We start from the raw sequence: 17,439 nt of genomic DNA, 5'->3' as shown, positions 1-17,439 counted from the left end.
TATCTACAAAGTTAATTTAAAGATTTATAAAATTAAGTTTAAAATTTTATTAATTTTTGGGAAAAGTTATTATTATTATTATTATTATTTTTTAAGATTTACAAAATTTATTTTAAATTTTCTTATAAATTAGGATCCAATGTTAATGGATTTGATTTATTAATGATTGTTGTTTTTGTTTTTTCTGAAAAGGTAAAAATCATATTATATAGTAAAATAATAGTGAGAACAATCAATTCATTATAATTTAGTTATTAATGGGTAATAGTATATTTATCTATAGTTTTGATATATGTATGATTATTGTTTATTTGTTTGTTTGTTTTTTTTAAAATGATAAAAGTCACTATAATTTAGTGAAATGGTAATAATTTAACTGTTAATTGGTAATGGGATAATTATCACTTCACAATAGGATAATTATTACTTATTATTATCAATAAATGTTGAGTTAAATCATCTTCTATATTCAAGGAAAACCACATTACTTGAAATGATTTGTTAGGGGTATTTAAATAGGTAGATTTTACTCTTGCAAGTTGCCTCTAGGTTTGGGTTTTGGGCTAATAACATGTTTTTTACATCCAAGAAAGATGAATCCTTAGCCCATCAAAAGCTATTTTAAGTTTTTCTTCCTTATAATCATCAATAAACCTACTTGCAATGAAATGATATATTTTCTAATTACATATAACCTTAATCTCATTTATAAAACCAACTACCCAAATTACACTTTAATATTCTACCTAAAATATTATGAATATGATGATGTACATTCAATATTCTATACTTTAAATTTATAGAAAAATACAATTAATTAGTATTAAATAAATATATTTCCTTGGATGTTATTATTGGCTTACCTACATTTAGTGGCACACATTTAAGGAAGACAAAATAGCTATTATTATAAGTTCTTTAAACCATGAATAAAAGAACAAAAGAGGTGAATAAAAGCTTTGAAGGATGCTTAAGGAATTTGTGATTGATGGTTGGTGACAATGGTACAATTTCCTACATCTTGTAAAATGTTGGTGCAAATCACTTATCACACATAAAAAAAATGCTTTCCTTTGAAATTTTATATGGATACCAAGAACCATTAATAAAATAGTATGTTATTATCAATTTCAAAGCACTTGATGTGAAAAACTACATAGCCACTTCTAATGAAATCCTTCATATATTAAAGAATCATCTTGAGCAAACAAGGAACTAAATAAAGTAAGAGACTAAATTGACAAGAAATAATCATGAATTTGAAGTAGGAGATTAGGTATTTATCTGAATCCAAACATATAAGAAAAACTTAAAAGTTACAAAAATCATAAACTTGCAGCCAATTTTATGGTCTTTACCAAATCCAAGAGAAAGTATCCTAAGTAGCCTATATTTTAGATATACTGAACAAGGGGAATGTTGACCCAAAGGTCATATTGAGAGTGGGGGGGGGGGGGAGAGGGGGGCGGGAGGGGGTGTTGAATTAGTGCCAGATAAATTTTATCATTTCAAAACTTTCCATAATCAAACAACTATATAACAATGAGTCATAAGCATCATATAGTCAAATATACCAATGCATCATCAAGGTACCATCATATCAATAACACATCAAGAAGCCATCACATCACAAAGAAACATAAAGATTTTATGTGGAAACCCATACGAGAGAAAACCACAAATATTCTTCTTCTTTATCTTCAATTCATTACACATATTTGTATGCTATGACATGTTGGAAGAAACCACCCCTAAGAAATGCAAACCACCACTTGTGGTAGGCTACAACCTAATTGATGCACCAACCTCAAAAGTATGCAAAAAGATTCTTATTGTAGGGTACAACCTGACGAGGTACCAACCTTGTTGGTGAGAGGGATCCAACCTTCTCTAGGATTCAACCTAGTTGAGACTCCAACCTCGATGATGAGTAGTCCCCAACCTCGATGATGAGCAGGCCCAACCTGATTGAGGCTCAAACCTTGGTGGAGGCACCCACCTCCTTATTCAACTCCTTGTGGACTGATATTTCATATAATTTTCAAATTGGATCCAATGTCATCATGTATCAATGAATCATAATTAATGTCACAATATGCAATCTCTATCACTGCGCAGTCCATGATCACTGCTAAAACTTACAACCATTGCCACTACAATCACTGTCATAGATTACAACCTCTATCACTACAATCACTATCACAAAAATACATATCAATCACTATTACTGGATAACATACTACTACCCATATGCTTCTCTAATTAGTTCATCAATCTGGTCACTCAAACCCCTTCTTGGAACTTGTTTTCACCATATATTTTAAAACACTGTAACCTACTCATAAACCCTCAAAACGTGCAAAAATAGATTATGGCAATCAAATAAGTGTTAACAAGGAATTACATATCTTTGGTTATGTCCATATATCAGCCCTGATCACCCATTTTCTTTTGGAATCCAATTTGGACCAATAATTGTTAGGAACTAGGACACTACTGAGAGGGGGGTGAATAGGTAGTGTAACCAAATTATACAACTGTTTTCAAATTAAACTTTTCAATCTACTTGGTCACCATTCATTTAAGAAACATCATAGATCAAACATTTGAAACACATAACAACATAATCATTATCATACACATATGCAACATATAAAGACACAAATCTTCTTCTTCACTTCTTCATCCAATGAAAGCTACAACTAGATTTTACATCACTTCATTGCAAGCTTCTACTTGTAGGTTTCTCGGGTTGCCACCTGAAGGAAGCTACCACTCCCCAATTTGTCAACTACTACTGAAAGGAGCTACTACCCATGATTTTATCAACTACCACTAAAAGGAAGGTTCTACTCCCTAATTTAGAAACTGCTACTGAAAGGAGATACTAACCTTGGTCTTATAATCTTCTAATGAAAGGAGCTTCGACCCCTGATTATTTACGAACCATTGCTGGAAGGAGCTACAACCATTGAAATGCAAGCTACCACTTCCTAGCCTTGTTGATCCATCTTTCATTAATTTTCAAACTCAAACCAACAAGACTTTCTTGCTTCAAAAAATTTTTCCCCTCTTTCTTTAACACACCTTAATCACACCTCTTCCATCATAAAGACACCTTCACTAAATTTTGTTTACTAATTTCTGGCCTCTGTTGCATACAACAAAAACATCATTAAAAGCAATATCACCAATGCATTATTTGCATTCTAAAACACCTCTCGAATACCAATTCTGATATGTGATTCATCACTGATGCATACTAACATTATCCATCTCGTTGCGCCAACAACCACCAACTTAGTTCAATTTTTCTTATAAATAATTTTGAGTTGATATTTTTGGACTTAAAAATGTAGTTATCTTCAACTCATAACTTACACTTAACTGAGGTTTGATCTTGATTTCTTCTTGTTCTTCTACTTCTGTTAAGTCCTCTTGGTGTGTACTAATGGTATTCAATCTCTGCTCAACTGTCCTAATCTCAATCATTGAGTTCTTCTGCTAATTTTAATCATTTTGGAAATTTTACATGGTTTTGCAAAGGGTTTATTTGCAGTTCCAAATCTAGCGAACTGTCAGATTTGGAAAAAAAATCCAAATAATATCACATTGTTCCAAATATGTTTCCAACTTGTTCATGCACTATTCCAACTTTAGCGCACTACTACATTTGATGCCTAAACCTCCAAATATGGTGCAATATGCCAAAATCATGATTATGGACTGGTCTTAGCCCTTTATGCCTTAAGCCATAGTTCTTATGAAGTGTACTCTAAACATCACAAATTAAGATAGTAGATTTGAGGGCTTATCCACATAGACCTCCATGGTGCACTATAACTCGTGTAATGCAAGTTTAAGCCTAAAGGCCCTTTACAAACTTAACAACGAGAAACCATGTGCAAAACCACTTACTCGGGCCCTTGTGCTAAGCGTTAAGGGGATTAACCACCTCCTTTAAATATTCTGCACCCTCGGTCACTAAACTTCTCATAGCCAATTCTTGGGCTCACCTTTACCCCCCGACCTTATTTCCCCAAAAATAGATAATGGAGCATGTTTGGAAAACTCTAGGATTTACCAGTCGGGGTTATGTGTCTCTAGTCGTCCCGCCTTCTAATTGGTCTACTTCTCTTTGCCATATTCTAGTCAGTATTCCACCGTGTCTGAGCGTTGTCTCCCCAACGATTAAAGCTTGTGCACACTCGAATCCCATTGGGGTTCATTTTCTGAGGTGATGTGTCCCAGTGGGACCACATGCCACACACACTAACCAATGAAAAATTTTCTAGGATGACCACTTAGTGCCAACTCATGTGCCATTGTGTCTCGGTCCCTCATCACCTCGGAGAAATAACTTGCAGCTCTTTCGGGAACTGCTAGGGTGCTTGGACTTCTAGGGTCTGAGATGATGTGTCCCCACTATTGACTTGTTCACCACCTATATCAAGATGCCATGTGCACTCAATGAGTGGTGCAATGTGTCACTTATTTTTGGTCCACTTGGCCACCCAAAAATGCCAAATCTACATGCCATATGTCACGTCCCCATTGGTCCATGTCATGCTGATATAATGTTGATATCATCCAGCCACCGTGGATCTTTATCTCTCTGTTAGCCATAAAAAATGTGTCATGTGTCTTACTTTGATTAGTCCACCTGCCAAATTCCATGCCATCGTACAAAGGGTACTGGGCCTTGGTTTTTCGTGATTTTTCCATTTTAAAAGTTTCTAGGTTGGACAAGAATTTTTGCAGTAATTGATGGAAACATTTCCCTTCTCCCTGGCACCGTCTCCCCGAGAATAAAACTTGGAGCTCCTTTTGATCTCGCCGAGGATAGATCTTCGAGGCTACATGTCAAGTAGGGTCTCCCCTCTGCCAATCACTACTTTCATATATCCATGTCACTTAGCCATGTCCTCCCACTACTTTTATCCCGAAGACTATGTTGGGTTGTGTTATATTCTTTCCACGACTAGCCCACGTAGTTAATCGGGGGGTTAGAGGGGGTGCGGAGCCCCCCTTCGTTGCGCCGATTATGTAGCTGGGGGGGAGGGGGGGTTGGGTCAGGGGGTTTGAGGTGTACCCGTAACCCCACTTTATGGGGTCCGGGGTGGCGCCCTAGAAAATTTTGGTTTTGGACCCTATGTTAGGTTGGGCAGACCCACCTATGGTTTTGTGCATGATTTTCGCACATGTTTTTTGGACACGATGGTTTTCGGTCCATGGTATTGGATGCTTCGGCATGTATAAATATGTATTGTAACATTGAAAGGAATATAATGAAAAATCAAGTTGGTAGTCTCGGTTTTGGGATCTAGGGGAAAATATCCGTGTATATGCTTTCGCATTGTTTATTTTTTGTGTTTTAGAATTCGTATGCAGGTAATTTCTGTATGGGGTTAAAACCTACATTTGGTATCAGAGCAGTTTTAGCTTCAAGGGGACGCCTTTGTTGCTGAGGGGTTTCGCTCGGGCCTGTGGTAGACCCTATTCAGTGGGAGATCTGTGAGATCAATTCTGGTGGTGAAAAAAGATGGTGAGCAGTGGAAAGATAGAGATCAAGAAATTTAATGGTCAAAGTTTTGAGTTGTGGAAACTCAAGATGGAGGATCTATTGGTGGAAAAAGATCAGGGGATTGCGGTAGATCCGGGTACTAAACCTACAGGAGTGTCTGATGAAGAATGGAAGAAGTTGGATTGGAAGGCAAAGAGCATAATACGATTGTGTGTCTTAGATTCAGTATTGCTGAATGTATCAAGGGAAGCTACGACGAAGGCTTTGTGGGACAAGTTAGGGACTTTGTACCAATCTAAGTCTCTGGTGAATAAACTGTTCCTGTGGAAAAAGCTGTATAACCTGAGGATGAAAGATGGAGACTCGGTGACAGAGCATCTGAACGCATTTAATACTGTGGTAAGTCAGTTAGCATCTGTTGATATTAAAATTTCAGATGAAGATAAGTGCATCAGTTTGTTGTTTTCTCTACCAGATTCGTGAGATAGTCTGGTTAATGCAATAGGTAGCAATGCAACTGCCTTGCAGTTTGATGAAATAGTCTCATCCTTGCTGATGGAGGAGATGAGACGGAAAAATATGGAGAGCCAGAATGGTGATGCCTTGTCTGTACGAGGATGGTCCCAGAACAGAAACAAAAATAAGTCATCGAGTGGGAGATCTAAATCTAGAGGGAGATCTAAATCTCCAGGAAAACCTGTAAAGGTGGTGCGCTGGAAATGTAGAAAGGAAGGGCACTACAAAAGGGACTGTAAATCCAAAGCTCCTGATAAAGGAAAGTGATGAAAAGAAATCTTGGGGTAAGCCGAAAATCCCCTTTCATGTAGAAATTCCGAACCTGGGCCTGTGGGTTATGGCCCACAAGTCTCTTTGGAAGCATTCTAATATAACTTTTTAAATTACAACCGTGGATCTTCATTAAAATCGAACATCCATACATAGGAGATAAACAATATAAAAAAATATATGTGTGAAGTCTTAATACCCCACGGCCACACATAACGCAATTATGCGAGAACCATGTAAAATCCACTCCAATCCTAATCTCCTACCTCCCGATCCGATTCAATCTGAAGTCGGAAATCGGCATTCACAGTAATCGACAGTCGGACATTTCAATGCGATTGATTATCGCCGAACTCTCTAATCCCGATTCCACATTAATCAAACTTTATTTAACATTTGCAACCACCGATATAATACCAATCGATGATCACATTTGCAGTGTTCTAATATTTATCGAGTTTGATTTAACTTCGAACAAGAACTTATAACATTCATGCCCGAGATCTATTGCAAGGTGAACATCTCTCGGTTCGATGTGCGTCTCTCTGTTCAGGAACCTTCGGCTGTAGCGATTCAACATTAGCCTAAACCACATTATACACACGCAACTATAATCGATTGCCATATATAATAATTAAACGACATTTTTAGATCGCCATCGATCCTGTAAGTGATCGATGGTCGATCAAGCTTACAACACAGGATTTGCTCAATTATAAACACACACAAGCGTATACAATACTAGAACATGTTTCATATATATACAGAACAAATTACATTCCAGGCTAAGGCATTTCAGCCTTAAAACCAAGCTCACAATCGACTACATTTTCCTCACTCTCAAAAACGTCTGTATTTCTATATATCGCCTTTCTATCTCGGTTATATATATATATATATATATATATATATATATATATATATATATATATATATATATATATATATATATATATATATATATATATATATATATATATATATATATATACACACAAGAAATGTTAGATCGGAAAGATCCGATCCATATTTTTCTCCAACGAAAGCTCCATCATGCATGCACGCAGATAATATATCTGTCAAATCCTCATTAAATCTGTTTTTGAGCAGATTTTCCTCCCGTTTTCCAGCTTGACTGTCCACGTCTTCATCGCTCCACTTGGATTCTTCTTTAATTAAGAAAAGGGTCAGATGCTCCTGCATCAGACTCCCGAGGTAAAAAAAAATTATGACCTCCTGGTCATATACTTCTCCTGGTCCTTAGCAATTCTACCCACTGCATTTCTTCAGTAGAACTGCTTTCATGATCTTCTGTGAGCTGCAACCAACCTCTGCAGTAACAGTCTCCTCTGTTACACGATACCTCACCAAGCCCTCCACACTCGGTCTTTTGGCATCCTTCTGGTTATCTTCTCTGGAACCAATTGAGCACACCTTGCTCTAGGTTGCTGCAAATCTTCTCACCTTCCACTGTCGCCATCTGCACAACGGTAAGACCATAAACTCTCCAGCTTTAGCATAACTATACCTCCTGCTTCTTCTTCTTTCTCTCTGGAATCCTTCTCCTCACAGGAAACTTCCCTGCTCTGATACCACTTGATGAAAAGAAATCTTGGGGTAAGCCCAAAATCCCCTTTCATGTAGAAATTCTGAACTTGGGCCTGTGGGTTATGGCCCACAAGTCTCTTCGGAAGCATTCTAATATAAATTTTTAAATTACAACCGTGGATCTTCATTAAAATCGAACATCCATACATAGGAGATAAACAATATAAAAACAATATATGTGTGAAGTCTTAATACCCCACGGCCACACATAACGCAATTATGCGGGAACCATGTAAAATCCGCTCCAATCCAAATCTCCTACCTCCCGATCCGATTCAATCTGAAGTTGGAAATCGGCATTCACAATAATCGACAGTCGGACATTTCAATGCGATTGATTATCACCGAACTCTCTAATCCCGATTCCACATTAATCAAACTTTATTTAACATTTGCAACCACCGATATAATACCAATCGATGATCGCATTTGCAGTGTTCTGATATTTATCGGGTTCAATTTAACTTCGAACAAGAACTTATAACATTCATGCCCTAGATCTATTGCAAGGTGAACATCTCTCGGTTCGATCCGCATCTCTCTGTTCAGGAACCTTCGGCTGTAGCGATTCAACATTAGCCTAAACCGCATTATACACATGCAACTATAATCGATTGCCATATATAATAATTAAACGACATTTTTAGATCGCCATCAATCCTGTAAGTGATCGATGGTCGATCAAGCTTACAACACAGGATTTTCTCAATTATAAACACACACAAGCGTATACAATACTAGAACACGTTTCATATATAAACAAAACAAATTACAATCCAGGCTAAGGCATTTCAGCCTTAAAACCAAGCTCACAATCGACTACATTTTCGTCACTCTCAAAAACGTCTATATATCACTCTCTGTATTTCTATATATCGCCTTTCTATCTCGGTTACATATATATATATATATACACAAGAAATGTTAGATCGGAAAGATCCGATCCATATTTTTCTCCAACGAAAGCTCCATAATGCATGCACTCAGATAATATATCCATCAAATCCTCATTAAATCTATTTTTGAGCAGATTTTCCTCCCGTTTTCCAGCTTGACTGTCCATGTCTTCATCGCTCCACTTGGATTCTTCTTTAATTAAGAAAAGGGTCAGATGCTCCTGCATCAGAAAGGGATCTGATGATGCTCCTTTTGCAAAGGCGAAAACCACCTAAGATGAAGGTGGGGATGTGTACTTGGCTTCTTCAAGTACACATGTAGATCATGAGGCATGGTTGATTGACTCAGGTGCATCCTTTCACTTCACACCCCATAGAGAGTGGTTCTGCGAGTATGAGAAATACGATGGTGGTGATGTATTCTTAGGGGATGATAGGAAGGTTAAAATCATTGGTCGCGGAAAAGTAAAGTTGAAGTTGCAAGGTGGAAGGGTTAGAACACTTCCGGGTGTTCTGCATATTCTTGCATTGGCCAAAAATCTGATTTCTGTAAGCAAGCTGGATGATGCAGGTGTAAAAACAATGTTCGAGAAGGATACTTGCAAAATGGTTCGGGGAGCACTAGTATTGATGTGGGGAGTTCGAATTAAAACTCTATACAAGCTGCAAGGTAGCACTATTATTGATGGGTGCAACACTTCTGTGGTTCCTAAAAGTGGAGCAGAAAATCTAGTGGTCTCTGGAGAGAAGACCATGTTGTGGCATCAAAGGCTTGGACATATTGGAGAGAAGGGCCTTCAAATACTTCATGGTAAAGGTATGGTAGAAGGTATGAGTAATAGCTCTCTGGATTTTGATTTCTGTGAAAATTGTGTATATGGGAAGCAGAATCGGGTGAGTTTCCCCTTTGGTAGTAAGAGGGCGAAACAGATATTAGAACTTGTGCACAGTGATGTGTTTGGACCTGTGAAGGTTCCATCACTGGGTAAGTCTGTGTACTATGTATCATGTATAGATGACTTCTCAAGGAATACATGGATATATTTCCTTAAGAAGAAATCTAAAGCCTTTGACAGGTTAAAAGAATTTAAGGTACTCATGGAAAATCAGACAGAGAAGAAGATAAAGGTGTTGAGGACAGATAACGGTGGAGAATTTTGCAGTAAAGAATTTGAAGAATTCTGCAAGAAGTGTGGTATAGCACGACAGAAGTGTTGGAAATAATACTGAGAGGGGGGGTGAATCAGTATTATCAGATCAATCAAACTTTTCAATTTCATACTCAGAAACATATACGCTACTTCAATTAAGTGAACCCGCGTGTACACGCAACTGTGTCTAATGAAACTCGCGTATATCCAGAGATCTTATAATTCAGTTAGCTTAATCTTCAGTAAATGCATCAGATCATTATTAAGCATATTAACAGTAAACAGGTGCAGAATAACAGAACAGAACATCACACAAGAGCCACACACATGAACACAAAGATATAAGGTGGAAACCCAATGTGGGTGAAAACCACCTGCTGCAAGTCATCTCAATCTTCTTCTTAATAAGAAAATCCTTTTACAATATTTGTACTGGTGCAGTCTTATACCAGTACGGGAGCTACAACCCCCTTTGCTCTTGTACTAGCTGATCCATTTACTAGTACGCAGGCTGCTACCTGCTACAATGCTCCAAAGATCTCCTTTAGCTTTTGTACTAGCTTAGATACTAGTACGTAGGTGCTTGCCTACAATCTTCTCACCTCCAGGTACCACGTTTCATCAATTTTCAGACTGGATACACTGAAGCACAACACATAATCTGTAAGGCCACTTTTCATCCAATTTTCATACTGGACCCATAACTATCATTGAAGCTCAAAACAATCATCAAACTCTGAATCACTGAAACCCTGTTAACAACAGTCACCAGAACACAGAGCAGACACAAAACTCTGTAATAACCATCAGATCCATCTGCAACTTCAAATATTAAGATTTACAATGTATACGCTACTTCGATGAATCAAACCCGCGTGTATACGCGCTTTCGCCAAAGACAACCCGCGTACAGATCTAAAAATAATTTCTCATAACTTGCAGCTGTACCAGACATCAATCATACTCATAATACTTATAGAACAATACATGCGTCAGTATGTAGATCTAGAATAAGCATCATAAAGATAGTTCATTTCAAACCATTTGATCCCGATCTCTCCTTAGATCTAGTTCTCCATCAACAGGTGAGATCTCTCCTTAGCTCAGATCAAGCAATGCATCATCAACCCATAACCTTGCATACTGGATCTAATGCTTCATCAGATATTCAAGACATTTCAGATACACTTGCCTAATGATTTCCTTCTCCTTATATAGCCTTAGGCCTTGTTCAATACCAAGAGCCAAAACCATAGAAATCCAATACCATCAACTTCAAAACTAGGGATCGACACGCCCGTCGAGACACAATGGTCCGAAACCATAGGCACAACTTCCAAGGACTAACCGCCATGGACCAAAGGTACTTTTCCACATACACGCGCTTTTGCTGAAGCCAACCTGCGTGTACACGCGACTTGGGCTTAACGAACCTGCGTGTATGAACTTTCTCTTCTTCTTATAGTCTGATCATCAATTCCTTGCTGCTGACCTTCTGTACTATGATTTGTCATCAGTGAGGTTTGCCATCAAGGACAACACTTATCTCATAATGCCAACAATCTCCCCCTTTGGACTTGATGGCAAAGCTAACTTGTCACACTTAGAACTAGCATCTGATTCCTTTGAGTTGTCCTCCATCAGTCACATCTGATATCTCTTCTGAAGATTCATCATCTGATTCCTTTGAGCTATCCTCCATCAGTCACATCTGATATCTCGTCTGAAGATTCATCCAGTTATACATAAGTGAGATATTCTTCTATGAGAGGGTTGCCATCAAGTACAACACATGCATCATAATGCCAACAATCTCCCCCTTTGGACTTGATGGCAACAACACCAAATCACTCTCCCCCTTTGACATCAAGGGCAAAGGGTGGACCAAGATATTCTCTTCCTTTGCTGAATCATTCCACTGTCCATACTCCCCCTGAGTACCTGCTGAAATCTCTGAATAATCTCCCCCTTTGTATATGCCAAGGTGTACCAATCTGTCAATGCTCCCCCTGAGTACATGCCAAGTCTCTGTACTGCTGAAGTGTGCTGTTCATGCTCTTCCTGACTGTAGGCAAGATCTGCAAAAGATGTTCTTCAAGAAGAACATGACTCTATACATCATAAAAGACCTTCCTATCACCAAAGACTCATACATACATCCATCTCTCAACTAAGTGAGGATATACAAAAATTGACTCATCCACCCAACCAAGTGGGGATACATCAAAAGTTTACATATGACAACCAATCATATTGCATCAATCATCCCAGGCATAGTGGGGAAACCAAAATAGGCCGTTACATGACCTTGACACCATGAAAGAGATACCACAAAAGAGATATATGACATAGAGACGAAATAACTAGACCAAGACTTATGAAAGTCACCAGCAGCATCTGATAATCACCATTCAGATCAGCAACCAAGAGATCCTTCTGTTCTCCTTTCGCCTTTGTTCCTCCTGAAATCAACACCAAATGTGAACTAGAACCAAAAGCTTTAAGATAATACCAACAATGCATCATTGGAAGATTATCTGCTCCCCTGAACCTGTGCCAGATGATCTCTGTCAGACCTATATCAGACTTTCTGCAACCAACATCTGTCCCTGCTGATTTCCTTCAAATCTCCATATACGCGTCTGTATACACATGAACAAGCGTATATACGCAGATATCCCTTACGCAACACGCGTACACCATATACGCGACTATCCCCTTGTAAAACGGCGTATGCACGCGGATATCCTTTAAACAACACGCGTACACAAATTTCCATATCAGCAACCTGTAAATGTCCTGTAGAGAATAGGTCATCAACCTATAACAAGGTATGTCTGCATCAATTCATCCCTTTGAACAGAATTCAGAGTCATTCACATTGTATCATGTGTGAAACCACCATAGTCATTTCATCAAGCTCTACATGATCCAAGTATCATTACTTGGGAACATCTGCATCAATTAACATATGTAAGTATAAACCTATCATCATATAGATAAGAACTCATCACCATGTCTCCAATAAAGCAACTTTGAGTAGTCATCCATGTATCAGCATTATGTATCTTGAGCTCAAGCTCATTTGACAAAACTTCTTGATATCGTCAACAGCAACAATCCTTATCCACAAGAGTGCCTGCATCATAACTGTATGATTTTTATGCATATGACAACAACAGTATATGAGTGACCCATCATCAAGTGAGGAAGATGTATATTCAAGCTTTGTACTTCTTCTTGTCCTTATGAAGATCACCATGTAAGCACCATATATGCATCATCAAAGAATCATCCATAAATCTGATCTGAACATCAACTATGTAACCCCAAGAATCATATGAGATTTTATCATAGACAACTCACAACCACATCATAGCAAGATATATCATTTAGCCATATAAGAATCATCACCAAGGATTATTAACCATAATGCCAACAATGAATTACTAAAGGCATATGCTCCCCCTCAACCAGTGCCATCTGTTAGATCTGATCATGCATAAGCATCAAAACATCATCATCCTCAAGTTAGGATCAAAACACTTCTAGACATCATACAAGTAACAAAACATTTCCACACATCCTCAGCAGACTGTAGCTATTAACCAATAGAGCAAATAATGGACTGAATCATATCAGATCCCTTTTCTGAGCCTGTCCCCACTGCTTTTCCTCAGACTGACATATACGCGACTTTGCAGTGTCGAACTCGCGTATATACGCGACTTCCCTTTAAGGAACTTGCGTATGAGATTCAGGACACTGAAGGTTTACACTTTCAGCTCCCCCTGAGTCTGATATGTCTGTGCTGTGCTGTGTCTCAGTACATTGTGCTGACTGTACTTCCTTCTTTCTCCATATCTTCAAGTGTGATGAGGTTTTCTCCTTTTGGTGTGATGTCCATCCTTTGTTCCTGCATTCCTTTGCTATATGTCCAAGCTTGTTACATGCATAACATCTTACATGTTTCATATTCCTCCTGTAGCAATCAGCAGCTTTGTGACCATACATATTACAAGCAAAGCAATATCCATTAAAGTACCTTGATTGAGATGACTTGTCTGCATAATGGTCTTGAACTCTTCTTCTTTTACATCTAGCTGCAACATGTCCAAGATTATGACATACATAACATTCAACATTATTCATAGGAGGAGTAAAAGATTTTCTTTGAAGACTTTCTTTCCTTGGTTGACCTTTCATCTCCTTGTTGATCATTTTGGATTTCTCTTTAGAGTTCCTTGCCTCACCTTGTGAACTAGATTCACCTTCAACAGATTCATGAAAACCAAGACCAGTCTTGATAGCAGGAGACCTTTGACTACTAAGAATATCATCCAAGACTTTAGAACTATCTTGAAATCGTAAAAGCTTATCCTTTTCTTCTATTTTACCTTTCAAGATATTTACCTCAACTTGAAGTTGTTCCTCCTTTTCTAGACATTGCTTCTTCATGTCTTCTCCATATTTCCTTCCTTCTTCCAACTGATGCCTTAGTCTGAGAATCTCCTTTTCTTGTTCTTCATTCAGATCCTGCTGCATTTGACGAACTCGGAAGGCACATTCTAGTTGAGATTTTAAGCTGGTGGCTTCGTTTTCTTGTTTTGCAATAGCTTGGAGTAGATCTGTATTCTGCTTCTTTGATTCTTCAAGATCTCCTTTAGTGAGAGGATTGTAGCTTCAAGATTTTCATAGTAGCTGGATCTATCTTTGAGTTTCTTGATGGTTGTGCTTCTTTCGTTGACTTCTTTTCTTAATGATGTCACTTCATGCTGCAATTTTTGACATTGGTCTTCCTTGTCCTTGAGAAGCTTTCTCACCTTGTTTCCTTCTTCTAGTTGGGCCTTTAGTTTGGTAACTTCTTCTTTGAAAGCACATTCCCTTTTGTTCAATAGATCTTGTTGATCTTTAACTTTGTCTGCAAGCCTTCTAAACATTGCCTCTATTTGACACTTTTCTTGCTCACCCATAAAAGCATGTTCAGTAGTTTCACTATCACTTCCATCACTTTCACAAGGAAATATAGCAGGAACATCAGAGGATAACACATTCATACCTGATAATGATTCTGAATCTGATTCTGAATCTGAAGAGCTTCTTATACCTAATCCCCAATCGACTCTCCCACTGTCATAGTCCTTCTGAGATGTCTTCTTCTTCTTATGAGCTTTCTTCTTAAGCTTCTTTCCCATTGTTCCACGGATCTCCTTCAAGCGATCAAGCTTCTATCAAAGGACCTGCTCTGATACCAATTGTTGGAAATAATACTGAGAGGGGGGGTGAATCAGTATTATCAGATCAATCAAACTTTTCAATTTCATACTCAGAAACATATACGCTACTTCAATTAAGTGAACCCGCGTGTACACGCAACTGTGTCTAATGAAACTCGCGTATATCCAGAGATCTTATAATTCAGTTAGCTTAATCTTCAGTAAATGCATCAGATCATTATTAAGCATATTAACAGTAAACAGGTGCAGAATAACAGAACAGAACATCACACAAGAGCCACACACATGAACACAAAGATATAAGGTGGAAACCCAATGTGGGTGAAAACCACCTGCTGCAAGTCATCTCAATCTTCTTCTTAATAAGAAAATCCTTTTACAATATTTGTACTGGTGCAGTCTTATACCAGTACGGGAGCTACAACCCCCTTTGCTCTTGTACTAGCCGATCCATTTACTAGTACGCAGGCTGCTACCTGCTACAATGCTCCAAAGATCTCCTTTAGCTTTTGTACTAGCTTAGATACTAGTACGTAGGTGCTTGCCTACAATCTTCTCACCTCCAGGTACCACGTTTCATCAATTTTCAGACTGGATACACTGAAGCACAACACATAATCTGTAAGGCCACTTTTCATCCAATTTTCATACTGGACCCATAACTATCATTGAAGCTCAAAACAATCATCAAACTCTGAATCACTGAAACCCTGTTAACAACAGTCACCAGAACACAGAGCAGACACAAAACTCTGTAATAACCATCAGATCCATCTGCAACTTCAAATATTAAGATTTACAATGTATACGCTACTTCGATGAATCAAACCCGCGTGTATACGCGCTTTCGCCAAAGACAACCCGCGTACAGATCTAAAAATAATTTCTCATAACTTGCAGCTGTACCAGACATCAATCATACTCATAATACTTATAGAACAATACATGCGTCAGTATGTAGATCTAGAATAAGCATCATAAAGATAGTTCATTTCAAACCATTTGATCCCGATCTCTCCTTAGATCTAGTTCTCCATCAACAGGTGAGATCTCTCCTTAGCTCAGATCAAGCAATGCATCATCAACCCATAACCTTGCATACTGGATCTAATGCTTCATCAGATATTCAAGACATTTCAGATACACTTGCCTAATGATTTCCTTCTCCTTATATAGCCTTAGGCCTTGTTCAATACCAAGAGCCAAAACCATAGAAATCCAATACCATCAACTTCAAAACTAGGGATCGACACGCCCGTCGAGACACAATGGTCCGAAACCATAGGCACAACTTCCAAGGACTAACCGCCATGGACCAAAGGTACTTTTCCACATACACGCGCTTTTGCTGAAGCCAACCTGCGTGTACACGCGACTTGGGCTTAACGAACCTGCGTGTATGAACTTTCTCTTCTTCTTATAGTCTGATCATCAATTCCTTGCTGCTGACCTTCTGTACTATGATTTGTCATCAGTGAGGTTTGCCATCAAGGACAACACTTATCTCATAATGCCAACAATCTCCCCCTTTGGACTTGATGGCAAAGCTAACTTGTCACACTTAGAACTAGCATCTGATTCCTTTGAGCTGTCCTCCATCAGTCACATCTGATATCTCTTCTGAAGATTCATCATCTGATTCCTTTGAGCTATCCTCCATCAGTCACATCTGATATCTCGTCTGAAGATTCATCCAGTTATACATAAGTGAGATATTCTTCTATGAGAGGGTTGCCATCAAGTACAACACATGCATCATAATGCCAACAATCTCCCCCTTTGGACTTGATGGCAACAACACCAAATCACTCTCCCCCTTTGACATCAAGGGCAAAGGGTGGACCAAGATATTCTCTTCCTTTGCTGAATCATTCCACTGTCCATACTCCCCCTGAGTACCTGCTGAAATCTCTGAATAATCTCCCCCTTTGTATATGCCAAGGTGTACCAATCTGTCAATGCTCCCCCTGAGTACATGCCAAGTCTCTGTACTGCTGAAGTGTGCTGTTCATGCTCTTCCTGACTGTAGGCAAGATCTGCAAAAGATGTTCTTCAAGAAGAACATGACTCTATACATCATAAAAGACCTTCCTATCACCAAAGACTCATACATACATCCATCTCTCAACTAAGTGAGGATATACAAAAATTGACTCATCCACCCAACCAAGTGGGGATACATCAAAAGTTTACATATGACAACCAATCATATTGCATCAATCATCCCAGGCATAGTG

Source organism: Pinus tabuliformis, chromosome 6 (genome assembly GCF_031772625.1).
Source record: "Pinus tabuliformis cultivar Carrire ecotype Pingquan chromosome 6, CPIR1, whole genome shotgun sequence".
NCBI lineage: Eukaryota > Viridiplantae > Streptophyta > Pinopsida > Pinales > Pinaceae > Pinus > Pinus tabuliformis.
The sequence above is the reverse complement of the archived record's forward strand: the minus strand, read 5'-3'. Positions refer to the sequence as shown.